The 21,094-nt window shown below is 46.0% G+C and overlaps 1 long non-coding RNA gene across 1 annotated transcript; it reads right to left on the bottom strand.

The window, feature by feature from the left end:
• Positions 1–4,289: 4,289 nt before the first annotated feature.
• Positions 4,290–20,431, bottom strand: LOC147379188 (uncharacterized). Its single transcript, XR_015151714.1, has 3 exons — positions 20,088–20,431; positions 19,749–19,815; positions 4,290–4,786 (listed from the first exon to the last, which is right to left on the bottom strand). It is a non-coding gene; the product is annotated as an uncharacterized LOC147379188 (long non-coding RNA).
• Positions 20,432–21,094: the final 663 nt, after the last annotated feature.

Here is a 21,094-nt window from a genome sequence, read left to right as displayed (position 1 = left end):
ATGAACAGCATGGTGACTATGGTTAACAACACTATATTTATAGTTGAAGGTTGTTGAGAGTATATAGGAAAAGTTCTCATTATAAGAAAACAGTCTATAACTATGTGAGGTAATGGATACTAACTAAACTTATTATGGTGATCATTTTGTCATATATACACCAAATGATTATGCTATATACCTTAAACTATTACAATCTTGTATGTCAATCACATCTCAAGATTGGGGGAAATAAACAGGTTACTCAACAATCCCACTTTTATGAAAAGAAAAAAAATGTATATATTAGTTACATTGAATCTAAGGTATCATTGATGATTAAATGCACCATTTTTATTCACCAAGAAAATAAAAACCAAAAAATGCTCCCAATTAAACCATAATGAACTACAGATTACAGGATACATCATGATTTCAGAGATGTTAAAATGACATGGGTATCCTCAAATTGGTAAAATGCTACACTGTCGTTTTCCTTTCATTCATTGTAAAATAAACGCCCTCCCTACCACCAGCGAAGTGTGGAATTTCAATTCAAATCCCCACTTGGCTCCTTACGTTGACCTGGGTGGATTCTTACCCCTCTTCAGCTTCAGTGTAGCAGCTCTAAACGGGAATACTAACCATGCCCCCTCCTAGGACTGCTGGGAGAGCTAACTGCACCCAGCGCAGCACCTAGCGCTGTAGAGGGCTCAGCAGAGGACGAGCAAGGCTGTCACTACTACTGTTGTGCTTGTCCCACCAACAAAGCCAAGCCAGATGGACTCATTCCCAAGAGAATATGGCCTCTCACACGCCCTCCAACTAGGCCCTGAGCACTCTCCATCCATTTTTCTGTAAAAAATGCCATTGTCCTCCAGATGAAATGGGCTACTTTAGGCCAGGGATTTTTCTTTGCAAGAGACAGAAGGGAGACAGGAGTCTAGAAGCACCTGGTTTCCAGGCCACCAAGGCGGGAGGTGCCCTGGGGGCACACAACCAGGTTGTTAGAAGCAGCCTCCTGGGGGCTCAGGACCAGAGGCCATGAGCCTCCAGGGTGGCAAGAGGGGGTGCCAGGCAGGCGGCAGTGGGATCTATGCCCCCCCAGGCTGCTACCCACAGTGGGTGCACAGCTGAGCCATCTCTGAGAGCCTGACATCACCCAAGTTAGGACCTGGCCCCAAACAGGAGGAAATAAAGAGTTACATTCTCACCCAAACCCACTGGAGCTGTGGAGAGACCCGGAAGTGGGCAGCACAAGGTGGAAAGAACTTCCTCACCAGTTCACACTTGCCAGTCACACCTGCTCTAATATCATCCACTCTGGGCGTAGGTAGGGCTTGTGAGCCCTGTAATCAGATGAAAAATCAGAAGCTCAGAGACCTCCAGTGATTTGTCTGTCACAATACAAGTGGGGGTGGGGGAACTGGAGTCCATGGGCACACTGGCCTTTAGGTATGTAATTTTCCCACTGAAAAGCCAGTCAGTAATGTGTCAGCAAGAAGGTGAGCATTCACTAACAGGAATGTAAGAGATGGCCATTTTTGTCGAGCAAAACTTGTAAAATACCCAGTAGTTTCTTATGTTTTAGCCAATATTTAGCGTCATATGCTGGAGAAGGCAATGGCAACCTACTCCAGTACTCTTGCCTGGAAAATCCCATTGATGGAAGAGCCTGGTGGGCTGCCATCTATGGGGTCGTGAAGAGTCGGACGCGAATGAAGTGACTTAGCAGCAGCCATACACTACACTGCCCTCGATGCTCCAAAACTGAATTCAGAGACATCTTTTAGCCACCTCAGTTTAGTCACATCGCTTGTTTTCAGAAGCTCAAAGGCACTGGTAATTCTTTATTGTGAAATATCTATACAAAAGAGTGCATTAACATAAGTATATAACAATAGGAACAATAACAAATGTATATATACTTAAAAGTAACGTCTTTGATGTTTTCTGCAGTTTTACCAAAATACATGTGGTTGTGAATTATTACTTGTTTGAAATTTCTTGTGTTTCTTAGATCTGAGTTTTGGTGTCTTTTAGCAATTCTTGGAACATGTCAGCCATTATTTCTTTGAAGACTGCCATTGCCCTATTATTTCTACAATTATCTCCTTTTGGAACTCCATGGAAATATGTGAGCTCTTCACACCTATTCTTTATGTCTCTTAACTTTGCTTTCCTCTTGTCCATTTCTGTGTCTGGATTGCATACTAGATTGTTTCTTAAGAATTATCTTATCAGTGCATTCATTTTCTCTTCAGCTGTATCTAATTTTATTGTGTCTACTTCTGTGTCTATTGTAAATTCATCCACTGAATTTTCCACTTCGATTATCGTATTTTTTCCTAGACATTCTTTCTGATATTTTATAAATCTGCACTAAAAATAATGTCTTTGGAATTCCCTGATGGTTCAGGGATTAAGACTCTGTACTCTCACTGCCAAGGGCCTGGGTTCAATCCCTGGTTGGGGGACTAAGACCCATGTGCTGCACAGTGTGATTAGAAAAATAAATAAAAAACAAAAACAAACAAAAAAACTGTGCTGTGATAATATTCCAAACCTTTCTTTTATAGCTTAAAACACACTGAGTGAGTGAGTGAGTGAGTGAATGAAGTCGCTCAGTCGTGTCTGACTCTTTGCGACCCCATGGACTGTAGCCCACCAGGCTCCTCCTTCCTGGGATTCTCCAAGCAAGAGTATGGGAGTGGGTTGCCATTTCCTTCTCTAGAGGATCTTCCCAACCCAGGGATCGAACCCGTGTCTCCTGCACTCCTAAAACTCATTAGGTATAGTTATTTCTCACATCTGCTCATTTTAGTATCTTTAGTCCTTGTAGGTCTGCTTTTGCAGTCTGCTGTACCTGCTGATTCTTATTCAGGGTGCCTGTTTCCTGGTATGATTCTGGGACTTCTTGACTTGAACTGAAATGTTCCTTGGAACTATAATCTACCAAGAAATTTTTGAACCTGAGCTGAATTTGGCCTCCTACAGAGAGAACCAGTCTTTGTTTTTGCTGGTCACTTGTGGGAAGCATTAACATAGGACCATTTTAAACTAGATTCTCTACTTCAAGATTTCAGATTACACATGAATGTGTTGTGAGAGTCAGCTTTTAATTACCAGAAGAGGTATTTTCTCCTACCTGCACAGGGCCAGGTTGTCCTTGCTCTCACTTCTATGGAGTGAAGTTCATTTCCTGGTTACTCTTATACTGATGGTGTAGCCTTTGGGGCCCCGCTCCACATGGAGATTCTTTAAACTGCCCACTTGGGCAGGCCCTAGGATTTACCTATATTCTCCCATTCCCCACTCAGCATCAACAGGGAGCCTTAAGATCCTGAAACAAAAGCCAGCACTGTGCCCCATGCCTATGTCCACACTCTTCATTCAGTTTCAATCTCTGATTCCTTACTTTCTTGCCAGCTCAGTAGTATAATTTTAAAAACATTTTATCTGATATATTGTTGTTTTCATCTGAAAAGTTGTTCAGGACATTTAAGGCATCATTGGGACTCCCGGGCAGTCCAGTGGTTAGGACTCCATGCTTCCACTGCAGTGGGCACAAGTTTGATTCCTGGGTGGGGAACTAAGATCTCTCAAGCCACAGAGCAGCCAAAAAAAAAAAAAAGGCATCACTGCTTCAGAAATGAGACCTCCACAGACATTTTGGGTAAAATATAAAACATTCCCTGTCTCAAAGATGGATTTAAGCAAATTTGGGCTGCTGGCAAATATTTTTCTAAAATACCACTTTCCCTTCTCTTTCTTCTTTTCAGTAACTCTCCCCCATACTTAATTCTCATTGTTGCTCTTTCCCTCCCCTTGATAGAAATGAATGAATAAACTACTGCTAATGTATTAATGACTTAAAACAGTAGATCCCCATCCCTTGGAATATCACAGATCACACTTACTATGTAACATATTAGGAAGAATCTTAAATTTTTTCTTCCTTAAAGATTTACAATCTGATTTATTTGTTTATTTATTTAGGGGGATTTTCGCTGCTTTTTTTCAATTAATTTACTTTAATTGGAGGCTAATTGCTTTACAATATTGTAGTGGTTTTTGCCATACATTGACATGAATCAGCCATGGGTGTACACGTGTCCCCCATCTTGAACCCCCCTCCCATCTCCCTCCCCATCCCATCCCTCTGGGTTGTCCCAGTGCATCAGCTTTGAGTGCCCTGTTTCATGCACTGAACTTGAACTGGTGACCTATTTCACATATGGTAATATACATGTTTCAATGCTATTCTCTCACATCATCCCACTCTCACCTTCTCCCACAGAGTCCAAAAGTCTGTTCTATATGATTTATTTTTAATTGAAGAAAATTGTTTCACAATATTGTGTTGGCCTCTGCCATACAACAACATAAGTCAGCCATAGATATACATGTGTCCCCTCCCTCCCACCCCTTTAAGCTGTCACAGAGCCCCAGTTTGAGTTCCCTGAGTCATATAGCAAATACCATTGGTTATCTATTTTACACATGGCAATGGCACCCCACTCCAGTACTCTTGCCTGGAAAATCCCCCTGGTAGGCTGCAGTCCATGGGGTCGCTAAGAGTCAGACATGACCGAGTGACTTCACTTTCACTTTTCACTTTCATGCATTGGAGAAGGAAATGGCAACCCACTCCAGTGTTCTTGCCTGGAGAATCCCAGGGACGGGGGAGCCTGGTGGGCTGCCATCTATGGGGTCGCACAGAGTTGGACACGACTGAGGCAACTTAGCAGCAGCAGCAGCAGCAGCACTGTATATGCTTCCATGTTCCTCTCTCCATTTGTCCCACCTGGAGAGGACACAGTTTGAGTGAAGGAGTGACTCTGATTTCCATTCCAGAATACTGTCAGTCAGGGACTCCCCACACACACACTCCCCTCCCCCTGCCCATAGGCATAAAGAGAGGCTCTCACTCCCTTGAGAGAGCCCCCTCTGTACTCTAGAGACCAGGCTGTACAAGGCAGGTCAAGGATGCATATGTTCAGCTGTGAGATGGGCAGCCACACTCACAGGTTCCTAGGGGCATGCAGACCCCTCACCCAGCAGACCCACCATGGCCATGGAAGGATGCACATTAGCACAGCAGATCTTGCCAAAGCTGCCAGCACAGTGAATGCTGAGCTCACAGCAGGTGGCTTTTCACAAACCCGTGTACACAGCCTGCTCTCCTCCCCCAGCTCTGACCAGCGCTTCCCATCCTCTTGCTCCTGGCAGGGCCGGGGGGCATCAGAGAGGTAGAGTGACTGATGGATGCAGGAAGAAAAATGGATTCTAGTGTTCTCAGCATGGAGAGCTTTTAACTCTAGCTTCTGAGTCCTGCTTAAAGTACATGTGTGAATGTGAGAGCCAGGGAGAATGTACGAGGCCCTCACATGGCCTCTGATCCACACAGTGATGAGAGCCCCCAGTATTCTCTGCCCATCCCTGCGGGGAGCTGCCCTCTCATCCACCCTGGCTTCCTATACGAGGCAAATTTGCGGGTCCCAGACAATCTGCTCCTTCCCCAGTAGGAGGGATCCAGGGATGTAATCTTGGCAGACTTCCAGCATTCCCTTAAGAGACTTTAGCACTTCCTCTCACATGCACTGAAGCTGCTCTATTTATATACTGCTGCATAATGAACCACCCCCAAACTTAGTGGCTTATAACAGCAATTATCATTAATTTTGCTTATGAATATGCAATATAGGTAGAGCTTGGTGGGGAAAGTTCATATTTGCTCACCAGCTGGGGCAACTCAACAAGGGCTGGAGGATCCACGTCCAAGATAACCTTCAAGGCTGGAAAGTCACTGCCACCTACTGGCTGGGGCTTCCTCATGGCATGGTGGCTGGGTTCAAAGAATAAATGTTCCCAAATGTCCAGGCAGAGACCACAAGACTTCCTATGATCTAGCCTCAGAAGTCCAGGACATCATCTCTGCTGAATCCTCAGTCACTAATGGCCAACCCAGACTCAAGGGAAAGGCAGTTAGACACCACTCTCAATTAGAACAGTAAGAAATGATAACCCTGTATGCGAGACAGCAAAAGAGACACAGATGTATTGAACAGTCTTTTGGACTCTGTGGGAGAGGGCGAGGGCAGGATGATATGGAAGAATGGCATTGAAACATGTAAATTATCATATGTGAAACCAATCGCCAGTCCAGGTTGGATGCATGAGACAGGGTGCTCGGGGCTGGGGCACTGGGATGACCCAGAGGGATGGGAGGTGGGAGGTGGGTTCAGGATGGGGAACACATGTACACCCATGGTGGATTCAAGTCAATGTATGGCAAAACCAATACAATATTGTAAAGTAAAATAACTAAAATAACTAAATTTTTTTTAAAAATAAAAAAAAGAACAGTAAGAAAGAAGATGTAGCCATCTTTAATTTACTACACAAGTCTGGGTGATGAGGACTGTTTCAGAATTTCAGTGTGTGTGTGTGACAGAGAGAGAGAGAGAGAGAGAATTGGGAATAGGCAATCATTTATTCATTTCTTCAACAAGCACTTTTGAGCATCTCCACAGGGTCATTCAAGACATGTCCACACTCTCCAGGAGCTCCCAGTCATGTGGGAGAAGCAGATATAGATGGATGAACGTGGATATTTATCCATTCAATCTACATTGTTTGAGCACCTATTAAGCACTAGGCCTGGTGCTGGGGTACAGGGTGACCAAGTTGGGCAGGCCCTGTCCTTACAAAGGTCACAGTTTGTCAGAGCAGATAGACTTAAAAGCTGTTATTACAGTGAGTATTGTGAGGGCTTGGAGCAGAGCTGCACGGGGCAGGGATGGTCTCTGGCAGGCAGGTGTGCTGCTGTCTCGCTGGGAAAGTGGCGTTCAGCAGAATCCTTCAGTAGGCGTCTATGCAGATGAAGTGGGGGAAGCAAGTGGGTTGCTGGTAGGGGGGATCATCCACATGAAGGCTCATATGCAAGAAGGGGTGAGAAGCTCTTCAGGGCTTCAGAGATGTTCAGTGTGGTGTGTGCTTGCATGTGTACAGACTGTATATGCCTGGGTGTATATATCCATGTGTGTGCACAGGGGAAGTATGTGAGAGTCTGTGTGTGTAAGTGTGCATGTAAGTGCATGCATGTGTGGGTTTGGAGGAACACCAGGACCTCCTCCCCTGCACCTGGCCTAAGATGAGAAGTGTGCCCACTCTGCTGAGGTCTAGGGAACAGCACTCCCACTCTGCTGCCATACATCTCAGGGCACCCATGGCCCATCTCTTTTTACACTCTGGCCTGTACTGGACAGATGCCACTAGCTCCCCTCTCAGGCACATTTTGACATGCCATGATTGGCATGTAGCATGGAAAAGGAGAGGCAAGCTCTGGGCCCAGCCTCAAGGTGACCAGTCCACCTTCTCCTCCAGCCTGCTGGGGCATCCTTGGGACCTCCCACCTCCTCCACCTCCCACCACCTCCTGGAGCTGAATCTGACCCCAACTCATGGAAGTGACCATGTCTCTGATCAGACTGGCCTGCCAGTGGCAGCCTGGACCAGATCTTGTGCATCTCTGGGCTACAGAATTCTCCATTTTGAGAGAGGAGAACCCACCCTGTGAAGAAGAGGCTCATTCCCATGTGAGTCAGGCAACCCTACCCCAAAGTCATGTATATAAAAGCTCTTCAAGACCCATTCTCTAGTTTCAGGTCTATATCCCCCTTGTGAGTGGGGTGAGGAGCTAGAAAGGGGTAGGCAGAGGAGGTGGGAAGGTGAGGCACGAGGCTGGGTCTTCCTGGGTTCAGTCTGGTAGATGGCCCCAAGAGAAAGCTGTCCCAGTCCCACGTTTCCACTTCGCCTACTCCTCAGCAGCACATCAGGGTGAGAAAGAAGAGGGGATAGATAATAATCAGAGTAGTAATAACAGTCTCAAAACTGTTCTAATCATTTTTCTTTTTTTGCCCTTCTATTACCCTACAGGCATTGTCTTTCTGTCTGGACTTGGTTCAACTGCATGTTGATCACATGATCAATAGCAAAAGTTAACATGACTTTCACTAAATAAAAGTTTCTCTCTCACACAAAAGAAACTCAGCATCAGGCAGCCTAGGTCTGATTAAAATGACTTCATAAAGTTGGCAGGGACCCAGGCTCCCTCCAGTTCACTGCTCTGCAATCATCTTCATGTCCAAAGACGGCTGCTAGAGCTCCAGCCATCACATCTGTAAACAAGGCAGCTCTTTAAGTTGTTGTTGTTAAAAAAAAAAAAAAGAATTTACTGAGGTATAATTTATCTAAAATAAAATGCATATATGTTAAATAGTTTTGTAAATTCTGACAAATTTAAATACCCATGTAATCACCATTGCAATTAAGACATACAACATTCCCATCTCCCTAGAGGGCTTCCCTGGGTGGCTCAGATGGTAAAGAATATGCCTGCAATATAGGGGATCTGGGTTCAATCCCTAGGTTAGGAAGATCCCCTGGAGAAGGAAATAGCAACCCACTCCAGTATTCTTCCCTGGAGAACTCCCTCAGACAAAGGAGCTTGGTGGGTTACAGTCCATGGGGCCAAACACAACTGAGCAATGAACACTTTCACTTTCACCTCCCTAGAAAGTTCTCTCATGTTCCTGTAGTCAGTGTCCCCTTTGACATTTCCTGTTTTAGAACTTTATACAAATGCAGTAATTTACTATTTACTCTTCTGTGTCTGAATTCTTTCACTCACCATAGTGCTTTTGCGGTTTACCCATGTTGTTGTTTATATCAGTGGTTTGTTCCTTTTTATTACTGAGTGATAGTCCACAGTATGAATGGTCCATTGTTTATTCACATGCTGGTAGACATTTGCTTCTTTCTTCTCCATCCTTTTTAGGAGACTTTCTAGAAGTTCCATATAACATTTCCTTTGGATTTCAAAATAGTCACATGGCCACACCTAGAAGTGCAGCTCTTTAGCTGGGTGGAAGTGGGATTTTTTTCTAGGAGGAAGAGGGGGTGGATGTTGATGACAGGAGTGGGCTCATCTGACTGACTGAGAAACCAAGATCCAAAGAAGCAGTGATTCCCCTAAGGTCACCTAGGTCCTCATGACACAGGTGGGTCAAAGCTCCAGATTTAGGGCCTTTTCAATCTGTCCCAAGAAGACCACTTCACATCTAGCAGGTATTCCCCATTGGCCAATGCCCACAGAGTCTGGGGCATGGGGTGAGAGTACCATGAAGGAGCTGGCTGGTGTCAGGGAAAAGGGATTAACACTGATGTCAGGGAGCATTTAACTGGGCATTCACTAACCACCAGGCCCACATAACGGTAAAGCCATCCAGTAGGCTAATCACTCCTGTTAGCCCCATTTCTCAGATGAGTAAACCACATTTAGAGAGGTTAAGCAACTTGTCTGGGGTCACATAGCTAGCAAATGGTATTGATAGGTTCTAGACCTTCAGTTCTGTCAAAGGCGGGATCCAACCACCGAGAGAAATATCCTTTCCAAGAGGTAGAGGAGGTTCTATCTTAGACCTGTAAACAAACAGCCCGTCCAGAGGCCTGCCTATGGGCCTCAGGGGCCTGCCACAGACTCCTACGCTCCTAATTCACTCAGGACCTTTTCTCATAACTCTGCTTTCCTCCATTTCATGCCTATAACGTATTAACATAAACAACGGTGCTGACAGCAGCTCAGTTCTAACTGGCTCATGCTGGAATCTGACTGATGATTTTCATCAGGGAAAAAGACTAAACAGGTTAAGATGATTAAATTTTCTTAAACCTACAGCTAAGCCTAATCAAAGCCATTTGTGCAGAGGTGTGTGTGTGTTTTCCTTTGCTGGAAGGTTGATTGGCAGTTTAGAATAGATGAGAATGACTGCTGGGGGAACTGAGTTAAAATAAAGCATTTTCCACAACTTCCAGACATGAGTACAGCCCACTTCCACTTCCCTGTCTAGGCTGGAAATATCATTTTCCCTGAGAAACGTCTGATGATGAAAATGAAATTCAGAGTCTACATTTCATCCTCTCCCTGTTTTCCCCCTCAAGTTGAATCCTTTTATAATTAGAGCTGTCTGTGTTGAAGGACCAGGGAAGGGCCATAGCTTCCTCATTTCCAGGAGCTGGAAGGGTAGGCAGCCTCCCACACAGCCTGCCCATATCGTCTTTGGCAAAGCCTTTCCCCTCTCTGGGCCCTGGCCACCCTGTCTATACAATGGGGAGGCTAGTCCTCAGGATCTCCTGTTTTTGATGCCCAAGCAGTGGAGGAGGGGCACAGCAACCAGCAAAATCAACCCCCTTCTGTATGATGTTCTTTGTCACGCAAAGCTCTTAAGAGGGCTTACTAATTATGTCATAACCTACCTGGATACTGAAGGGGCTGAATGGGCCACAGGGTCCACATGGGTGACGCAGAGAGAAGGAGCCTCTGATTGTGGTTCTAAGACATTACTGGCTGAACGTTTCACCTTCTATAATGTCAGACATCAAAACATTAACCACCCCATCTATCCACTGGGAATGCTTCTGTAGGTGCTTACAGACACCCACTCTCAGCACAGTATAGCTTCCTAAGGATGGCTGTGCACCCCCTGACCTCTTCAACCCCTTTCTCAGTGCCCCCTAAGCTGTTCTCCTCATAGTCACATACTGCTCAGCTTCCCTTGTCCCAGAAGGCAGGTCCTGTCAAGAAAGTTTGAGTCCTGGTACCTCCCTCTGCATTCACACGGCCCACAGGAAACTCTCATGTGAGGCTGCTATACTGCCACTGCCCCTCCCCACACCTCCATGGGCCTCTCCAGCTAACCTTCAAGTCCTTGGGAAAAAGGCGGCAGTCTCCATGTTCAAAATCATCCCCCAACTCCAGGGGATGTATGCCATAATCAATCTCACTGCCTTCCCTTTGCTTCATGAAGCAAAATAGCCTATGGGTTTCTGAAGCTTGGCAAATATTTCGCCAGGGCCTGGTGTTGGACTTTCCCTCCGACAGCTCATTCCTAACTTCTGTAAGTACTTCTGAAGCCCTATTAACCTGTTTGGGGAGGGCATTCCCACTGCCCCCATGGAGTAGTAGACAGAGAGGACACAAAAACTCCTGAGTTCCTTTCAGATCTAGATGGTCTTTTACATAGGCTGGAGGCAGATAATGAAGGTGAGTGTTCACGGGGCCATTTCTGCTACCTTTCAGTAATCTGCACAGGTGTGACTCCCATCTTACCTTGTAATGTATTTTTTTCAACTTTGGGACTTAAATCAATCTTCTAAAACATATTATATTACATAGTTTTGAGGGTATTTTCCAGTACTTTTTCCTGGAAAAAGAAAAGCAAACTAAACCCAAAGCAAGCAGACGGAACTAAAGACAGTGAAGATAGAGATTAGAAAAACAATAGAAAAAAATCAACAATCCAAAAGTTATTCTTTGAAAAGATCAACAAAATTGGCAAACTTTTAGCTAGCCAGGCCAAGAAAAAAAGGGAGAAAGCTCAAATAACTAAAATCAGAAATGAAAGAGGAGACATCACTAACAGGTTACCTTACAGAAATAAAAAGGACTCTAAGTAAATACTACAAATGACCATATGCCAACAAATTAGATAATTTTATTGAAACAAATTCCTAGAAAGACAACTATCCAAACTGACCCAAGAAGAAATAGAAATCTGAATGCTGCTAAGTCACTTCAGTCATGTCTGACTCTGTGCGATCCCATAGACGGCAGCCAACCAGGCTCCCCCATCCCTGGGATTCTCAAGGCAAGAACACTGGAGTGGGTTGCCATTTCCTTCTCCAATGCATGAAAGTGAAAAGTGAAAGTGAAGTCTCTCAGTCATGTCCGACTCTTAGCGACCCCATGGACTGCAGCCTACCAGGCTCCTCCGCCCATGGGATTTTCCAGGCAAGAGTACTGGAGTGGGGTGCCACTGCCTTCTGAATAGACTATAACAAAAAAAGAGAGTTAATCATTTTAAAACTTCTCACAAAGAAACATCCAGCTGCAGATGGCTTCGCTGGTGCATTCTACCAATTACTGAAAGAATAATTAATAGCAATCCTTCACAAAATCTTCCCCAAAATAGAAGAGGCAGGAACACTTTCCAATTATGTGAGACTAGAATTTCCTCTGGAGAAGGCAGTGGCACCCCACTCCAGTACTCTTGCCTGGAAAATCCCATGGGCAGAGGAGCCTGGTAGGCTGCAGTCCACGCGGTCACTAAGAGTCAAACACAACTGAGCAACTTCACTTTCACTTTTCACTTTCATGCCTTGGAAATGCATGAAATGCATTCCCACTCCAGTGTTCTTGCCTGGAGAATCCCAGGGACAGGGGAGCCTGGTGGGCTTTAGTCTACGGGGTCGCACAGAGTTGGACATGACTGAAGCAACGCAGCAGCAGCAGCAGCAGAATTTCCTCAATACCAAAACCAAGTTTTCACAAGAAAACTATAAATCACTATCTCTTATGAATACAGATCCAAAATCTCTCAACAGAACACTAGCAAACTGAATCTAGCAACAAATAAAAAGGATTATACATGACAATCAAGCAGAATTTATTCCAGGAAAGCGAAGTTAAATATGTCAAAATCAATGAATGTAACACACCATATTAATATGGTTCAGTTCAGTTGCTCAGTCGTGTCCCACTCTCTGCGACCCCATGAACCACAGAACTCCAGGCCTCCCTGTCCATCACCAACTCCTGGAGTCCATCCAAACCCATGTCCATTGAGTTGGTGATGCCATCCAACCGTCTCATCCTCTGTCGTCCCCTTCTCCTCCTGCCCTCAATCTTTCCCAGCATCAGGGTCTTTGCTAATGAGTCAGCTCTTCGCATCAGATGGCCAAAGTATTGGAGTTTCAGCTTCAACATTAGTCCTACCAATGAACACTCAGGACTGATCTCCTTTAGGATGGACTGGTTGGATCTCCTTGCAGTCCAAAGGACTCTCAAGAGTCTTCTCCAACACCACAGTCCAAAAGCATCAATTCTTCAGCACTCAGCCTTCTTCACAGTCCAACACTCACATCTATACATGACTAATGGAAAAACCATAGCCTTGACTAGACGGACCTTTGTTGGCAAAGTAATATCTCTGCGTTTTAATATGCTGTCTAGGTGGGTCATAACTTTCCTTCCAAGGAGTAAGCGTCTTTTAATTTCATGGCTGCAGTCACCATCTGCAGTGATTTTGGAGGCCAGAAAAATAAAGTCAGCCACTGCTTCCACTGTTTCCCCATCTATTTGCCATGAAGTAATGGGACCAGATGCCATGATCTCAGTTTTCTGAATGTTGAGCTTTAAGCCAACTTTTTCACTCTCTTCTTTCACTTTCATCAAGAGGTTTTTTAGTTCCTCTTCACTTTCTGCCATAAAGGTGGTGTCATCTGCATATCTGAGGTTATTGATATTTCCCCTGGCAATCTTGATTCCAGCTTGTGCTTCTTCCAGTCCAGCGTTTCTCATGATGTACTCTGCATATAAGTTAAATAAGCAGGGTGACAATATACAGCCTTGATGGACTCCTTTTCCTATTTGGAACCAGTCTGTTCCAAATAAATAAGTTCCATATACAGTTCTAACTGTTGTTTCCTGACCTGCATATAGGTTTCTCAAGAGGCAGGTCAAGTGTTCTGGTATTCCCTTCTCTTTCAGAATTTTCACATTTTATTGTGATCCACACAGTCAAAGGCTTTGGCATAGTCAATAAAGCAGAAATAGATGTTTTTTTGGAACTCTCTTGCTTTTCCATGATCCAGCGGATGTTGGCAATTTGATCTGTGGTTCCTCTGCCTATTCTAAAACCAGCTTGAACATCTGGAAGTTCATGGCTCACATATTGCTGAAGCCTGGCTTGGAGAGAGGACCAAATTTAAAACACACACACACACACACACACACACACACACACGACTATTCAACAGACACAGAAAAAGGATTTGGTAAAATCCAAAAGTGAGGGGACAAAAAAGGTGATCTAGGCAGAGAAAATAATCTAAAAAGTCACAAGGGAAAAAGTTTTATTGAGGAGATACACTAGAAGTAAAGGAGATATTTTCAGAAAGGAGATGAGAGGGCCAATCTATAGAGAATCTTAAAATCCAGTTTAAAGGATCAAGCGGGGACCCATGAGGGTTTCGAGTAGAACTCTGACATAATGCAAGTGGCATTCTAGTAAGCTAATCTAGACCAAATTAATCAATGATAAATTTGCATACACCAGTGTGACTCTAAGGTACAGAACAATAATCACAAACATTTTCTGAAGGATGAGTTGCAATCTAATTAAGTCCCAGAGAGGATCCATGCTTTGAGGCTGGAAGGATATATAAGTTTCAAGGCCCTCTTTAGAAAAGGGAAATAAAATTACAAATCAAAATTAGGTACAAAAATGAATTTATATTTAAAATGAACAAAGTAATTACAATATGTTCATGGGCTACTCCAAGCCATCCGATACAAGCCAGAGTGATGAGGGAGGAATCTTAACCAAGGCCGTTATTATATCTAACTTCTGGAAACTGTACAAACACATATCAAAATGAAAACACACTGTATGGGATCCCCACAAGTGAGACAACCTGGAGCTTGAACCTCCTCTGCCTTCTGGTGAATCTGCCCACAAGTGTGCTGCAGCCAGTGTGTATGGGCTCCTGAGAAGCAGCTACTAGCACCCAGCTTAACATTGAGTGATGTCGGGGTGGTAGCTTGTGATCAGCCTTGGTGGGAGTATTTATATCCGTGAAAGAGAAAGTCACTCAGTCCTGTCTGACTCTTTGCAACCCCATTGACTATACAGTCCATGGAATTCTCCAGGCCAGAATACTGGAGTGGGTAGCCATTCCCTTCTCCAGGGGATCTTCCCAACCCAGGGATCGAATCCAGGTCTCCTGCATTGCTGGTGGATTCTTTACCAGCTGAGCCACCAGAGGAGCCCAAGAATACTAGAGTGGTTAGCCTATTCCTTCTCCAAGGGATCTTCCCGACCCAGGAATAGAGTTGGGGTCTCCCGCATTGCAGGCAGATTCTTTACCAGCTGAACTACCAGGAAAGCTCATTTACACCAGAGAAATGGCCAAATGCTACAAATTAGAGCATCTCCCCATCCCCAGAAAGTTGCTGTTAAACATTTCCCAGCACTCCACTGAATCTACTTCTATTTATGGGTAAAGTATATATCCAGTTCTGGTCCTTGGCACAAACTCTCTGTCACTGGCCATCATAGCTGGACTATTCAGAGGTCAGAGTCATTAGATTTAGTATCAGGAGAGATCTCAGAGCCTTCTGTTTGTGCAGACTACTCACCCCACTGTAGCCCCTTCACTCTCTCATCTTCTCTGTCCCTCACCCACAGAACACCCCAAGGCAGCCCCATCAGCATTACCATGTGGGTGAAATGAGAACACTTCAGATCAGAAGTGTGAGCTTTTTCTCTAGGGCCAATAAGAGCAAGGAGACAGGATCACAGGGGAAGGAGACTCTTTAAGCTTCTGGCCTTGGATTCCTGCATGACAATGATCTAAAATTGAAACATGCCCTGACCCATCATAACAATGCCATGGCCCTATGCGTGAGGTGACCTGTGTCTCCTGGATTAGGTGCCATTTCCGGCCTTCAGCACTGTCAGAGCAGTGAGGGCCTAAGTTTCCACCTCTGTGCCCATATCTCCTCTCATTTTCCCTAAATATGCTCACCTCCAGTTCTAAGGAGCCCCTCATTCCAATATGATGGGCTAAGGAAAGGAGGCCGTGCTCCCCTCCCTGTGGTCTCCACAGTTCACAGGCTTTGACCCTCTCCCTACTCTCCATCCCTCTCCACAGAGAGAGGCCTCAGGTTTTACCGGGCCTCCATACAGCCAGTCTTTTCCATCCTTCCTCTGGACCTGCAGGCCCATTTCACAGTTAGGGAAACTGAGGCTCAGAAGTCAGAAGTCACACTGAGGCCTGTCTGACTCCAATGTCCATGCCCTTTCCATTTTACTAAGTTGCCTCTTAAACAGATGTGAATTCTGTTTCCTGCCAGCATGGAGCCAGATCTCTATGTAGAAAGCATTCCCAACCTCACCACAGGGTCCAGAATGCCCACAATTCCCAGGGTGGTCACCCACAGCTTTAGGGCTGTGGGATGAATAGGTGGGAAGGAGACGGGCTTCCTAAGTGGTACAGTGGTAAAAAATCTGCCTGATAATGCAACAGATGCAAGAGACATGGGTTCAAACCCTGGGTCAGGAAGTTCCCCTGGAGGAGGGCAAGGAAACCCACTCCAGTATTCTTGCCTGGAAAACTCCATGGAGAGAGGAGCCTGGAGGGCTACAGGCCATGGGGTCACAAAGAGTCAGACGTGGCTGAGCGCATGCACGCACGCGCACACACACACACATACACACAACCACACACACATGAATAAGCAGGAGAGCACACAGGATAAAGACAAGGAAGAAAAGGGGTTAGGTAGGAATAGGGAAGTGTCCTGGGTTTGTAGCCTGAAGACATAAATGAATGGTACTCAGTGGGCCATATCTGGTTCCTGCCCATCTCTAGGGATGCTCACATCTAGGTGTGTGCAGCATCTATCAGCCTGAGCTATGACTACCTGTGAGTACATCTTCCGAGGACCCTTTGAGAATAAGCACTCAATACTAGCAGTAGAGAGGCTTCTCTGGTGGTTCAGTGGTTAAGAATCAATCTTCCAATGCAGGGGACATGGGTTCCATTCCTGGTCAGAGAACTAAGCTCCCACATGCCGTGGGGTAACTAAGCCCACAGACTGCAACGAAAAGATCTCACATGCTGCAACAAAGATCCCGTGTGCCACAACTAAGACCTGACATAGCCAAAATTAAAATTAAAAACATTTTTAAAAAATATCAGTGGTTAAGGGACTGTGTTTTGAGCCAAAAGATGTAGGTTTGAATCCTGTCTCCACTACTAACTAGCCATGGGACCAAGGGGAAGTCACCTAGCCTCTCTGAGGTTCAGTGTCCCTCCCTGTAACATGGAGACAATAGAAGCACACACTCATGGGTTATCAGGGCGGTGAAGGGAGATAATGCACATAAAGTGCTTAATAGCTGGCATAAAGGACCCATGCTGCTGCTGCTAAGTCTCTTCAGTCGTGTCCAACTCTGTGCGAGCCCATAGACGGCAGCCAACCAGGCTCCTCTGTCCCTGGGATTCTCCAGGCAAGAACACTGGAGTGGGTTGCCATTTCCTTCTCCAATGCATGAAAGTGAAAAGTGAAAGTGCAGTTGCTCAGTCGTGTTTGACTCTTCGCGACCCCATGGACTGCAGCCTACCAGGCTCCTCCACCCACGGGATTTTCCAGGCAAGAGTACTAGAGTGGGGTGTCATTGCCTTCTCCAAAAGAAGCCATACACAATGGTTATTACTATTATCACTAAGCAAGGAGTATACCTGACAAATGTTTGCTGGCTGAATGAACAGAAGTTATCCAGCAAGCCAGGAAGGAGAGGCCAGCTCACATGGCTATGACTTCCAGGTGAGGTCATGGCACACAAGTCCAAACTCCCAGCTCAGCCTGGTCAACTTACTTAACCCCTGTGCTTCAGTCTCCTCATCTGTAAAATAGAGTCAATAACAGTAGCTAAGATAGAATCCACCTGCCATGTGTGAGACCTGGGCTCGAACCCTGGGTTGGGAAGATCCCCTGGAGAAGGGCATGGTAACCCACTCCAGTATTCTTGCCTGGAGAATCCCAATGGACAGAGGAGCCTGGTGGGCTATAGTCCATGGGGTTGCAAAGAGTCAGACATGAGCGACTAAGCACATCAACTAACAAGATAGAAAGATAGATAGGAAGGCAGATAGATATAAACACGTACAGACGGAATATTTTTAAGGATTAAATTAATTAACATTTGTAAAGAACTGAGAACAGTGCTTGGCCCATTTCAAGTGCTATTCAGTGTGAGATACTGCTGTGACCCAGGTGTCAGCCTATGGCTATCGGCCAAGAGGACACTGGGCCTCGAGACAGAATTACTCCCTCCAGAAACTTTGTCCCCATACAGGTCTCCCACAGCTGCCAGACCTCTGTCATCCATACCACTGGCCCTACCACTCACCCTGCTCAGATTTCCAATTATTTGTCCTGTTTTGAATTCAAGTGGGATATTAGTGGCGAGTCTGGCTTTATTAATGGCGGTGTCTTTAGTGTGATCGACTTTCTCCTTCACTCCTCGCTCTCACTCTAAGAAGCTCTGTTTCCTTTAATTAAGCCCCGTGCTAAGTGCTGAGCAGGTGACGTGGGTCTGGAAAGGCCTTTGTTCTGGGCTTAGGCGCTTTCTCATGGGCTGGAGATTGGAGAGACAGTGCGCTGCAGCCTTTGAAGTCTGACATCCATCCCCACAATCAGAGGAGTGGGACAGTGTGGAGAGCCAGACCCAAGAGGCAGGAGCCCGGCTCTCTCCCCAGTCTGCCTCCTTAGATCTGTGAAGTGGGGGTGGGGTGCAGGAGAGTGTCTCTGCTTCTGCTCCCAGCACCATGACACTTGGCATCTACTGAGGATTAGAAGATGACAAGAAAACAGGAGTTTCAATAGCCAAAGATATCCGAACGGAAGTGAGGCTTAACGAAAGCAGCTCAAACGTTGCATTACCCAGCCTGGGGTTGAATCCTAGCCCTGCTGTGCCTTGACAAGTTGCTCAAGCATACTGAGCCTCAACTGCCTTCTCTGTATAATGGGGTGATGGAATCTACCTCATACAGAGAGCATTCAGGAGCCACCTAAATGTGACCTCTGCTGTGCAACAAGTTTCCTGTTTGAAGGACACCGTTATTTCCAGTCTCCCGTGTCCTGCAGGGCTGCCAGCACCTCTGCTTCTCCTGATCACCAAGACAGAATTAATCCTACTGTTCTTTGCACATGTCTCTGTGCCTTTCGCGGATGGATGCATGCACATATCATCACATGCATCCCACACTCTATCAAATGATGGCGGACGTGTCTATTTTTCCAGCCACAACCTGCTTCTTTACCATCTCTGGCAGCTGAGTGAAGAGGGAGGCAGGCTCTGTAAACAGTAGGCACTGGAAGACTGAACAAGGTGAGTTGAGCCCTATTCGCTGTCCAGTAAGCCATCACCACAGGTGCCAAGCAGACTCTCTCACCTAGGTGAGACAGACCTGCACTTGTTGTAGGGCTTCAAGCCTTTCTAAGCACCATTAGAAAAATGAGAGCCAAGGTGGGTGATTCACTGTTAAGTGAAAACACAGAGGTTGAGTGTAAAGCCCCCAGCACAGAAATACCAAAGAAATGTCTCAAAATTGGTTTTGATGCCACAAAGGACTCAGATAATAAATGCCACGGGGAGCACGACTGTCTCATGAAGACAAGCATTGGCACCTGTGTGCCCTCCCTCACTGTGTGGTGGGAAAGCTCCATCACCCTCAGCTGGCTCCCAAACGCCCACAGGTGTCCCCAGACAACCACTGCCTGAGTCCACCTGATCTCCCAGCTGAGAGACCTGCTACAGAGTGGACAGGACGAGAGAGCCAGACCTCTGTCAGGTGCTGAAGAGCAGCTCTGGACCCTCTTTCCCAGAGGTCTGGGGCAAAGGGCCTCAATGCTCCTCACTCCGATAGTCCTGGCACTGCCACCAAGTTCACCATTCATTCCGTCACCCTCCCCTAGTGGCCCTTCTCACTGCCTCCACGAAGTCCTGCCCAGTCTTTTATCTCTCGCCCGCTCCCGCACCAGAGGCTTCTGGAGCCCTGTGGTTGTAGTGATTCTCCATGGCACATGGTATTTCTTCCTCTCAGCCCCGGAGGGCAGTTTGGCACAGCTTTTCTTACCTTCCCTCCAAGATTGTGAGCTCCCCGGAGCTGGGTCTGCTCCGATTCTTCTGTGTGTCCCCACCACCTAGAAGAGCCAACACAGAGCAGGCCGTTGGGGAAAAGCCAGAAAAACTGGCTTCGGTCACAGAACTATGTCCAGAAATATTCTTTTGGTTTTGGTTTTGATAGTCTACAAATTGCATTCAGTTCCGAAAGTGCTTACTCGTCTAGAAGTGCCTAGACATCAGTCCTGTGCCTACTGGGCAAGTTAGAATGATAGGTTTCTGTAAAAGACTGAGACTCAAACTGGCAAAACAAAGGAGGTAGGTTCTGGACTAAAGTGTGTGAGTCACCCACCGCTGGATTCGGGTGCTTGACTGCGGATCTTCTACGTTCCTCTCTCCATTTCCTATGGTATTGGCTTCACTTTCAGGGGAGCTTATTCCACGGAATGACCAGATGGCCACCAAGAGCTTCAGCTTTTGATTCTACCACTTTAGCAATTCCAGATAACTTAAAACTCTCGAAATAGCTAAGAGTAGCTGCCATCCAAGGAGGCCTCTCATTGGCCCAGCATGGACCCGCCCCTGAACAAATCACTGTGGCTGTTGGGAGTGGTTCTCTTGATTGGCCACATCTGCATCACGTGCCCACCCGCTGCTGGGAGGACCCTGGTCTGCCCTGCCCACGTGGACTGAAACTCGGATGGGCAGTTTCCCCAGGGGAAATCAGGTTACTCTTTCCATAAGGAGAATGGACCATTGTCAGGCAAAAGCAATTATTACTCACCAGAGTGCCTATATTAAATAAGGCAAGTAAAGTAACAAGTCTAGATTGCAAATTAACATCCAAAAAACTTTAGGAAAGAGCACACGAGGCAAAAATAAATAAATAAACAAAAAGCCAAGCTAATGAAAGTCTAAATAAGAGCCAGCTCTACCTAATGGAAGCCTGACTGTGTGTCACAGACCTTCAGAATCGTTGGAACTGAAGTGAAAGCAGGCTGGAGCAGTCGGGAAGGCTTCCTGGAAGAAGAGGTGGGGCTTAAAGGACTGGCAGGCCCAAGATAAACAGGGGATGCTGCTGGCCTTCCATGTCCTAGGAGGACACTGAGCTGTCGCAGGACTGTGCTGGGGCGGGGGAGGGAAGGTGGGTGGGTGAAGGGTTAGAAGGGATGTAGAGGGCTGGAGAGCCTCGGCCCCTCCAATGGGCTTGGCTCCACCCACAGGACCTGGGCCAGCGAGATCAAAATCTAATTTACCCATTAGATGCGTTTCTTCTGTACAAATCAAATCACGAGCTATTTTTCCACATCGTAAATATTGTTTTAAACTCTTGCTCATAGGCAATTAGATTACAAGCAT

This window comes from Bos grunniens, chromosome 1 (assembly GCF_055505025.1).
Source record: "Bos grunniens cultivar Pamir isolate PY7600 chromosome 1, Bosgru_T2T1.0, whole genome shotgun sequence".
Lineage (NCBI taxonomy): Eukaryota > Metazoa > Chordata > Mammalia > Artiodactyla > Bovidae > Bos > Bos grunniens.
Note: the sequence above shows the minus strand (reverse complement) of the source record. Positions and strands in the feature narration are given on the sequence as shown.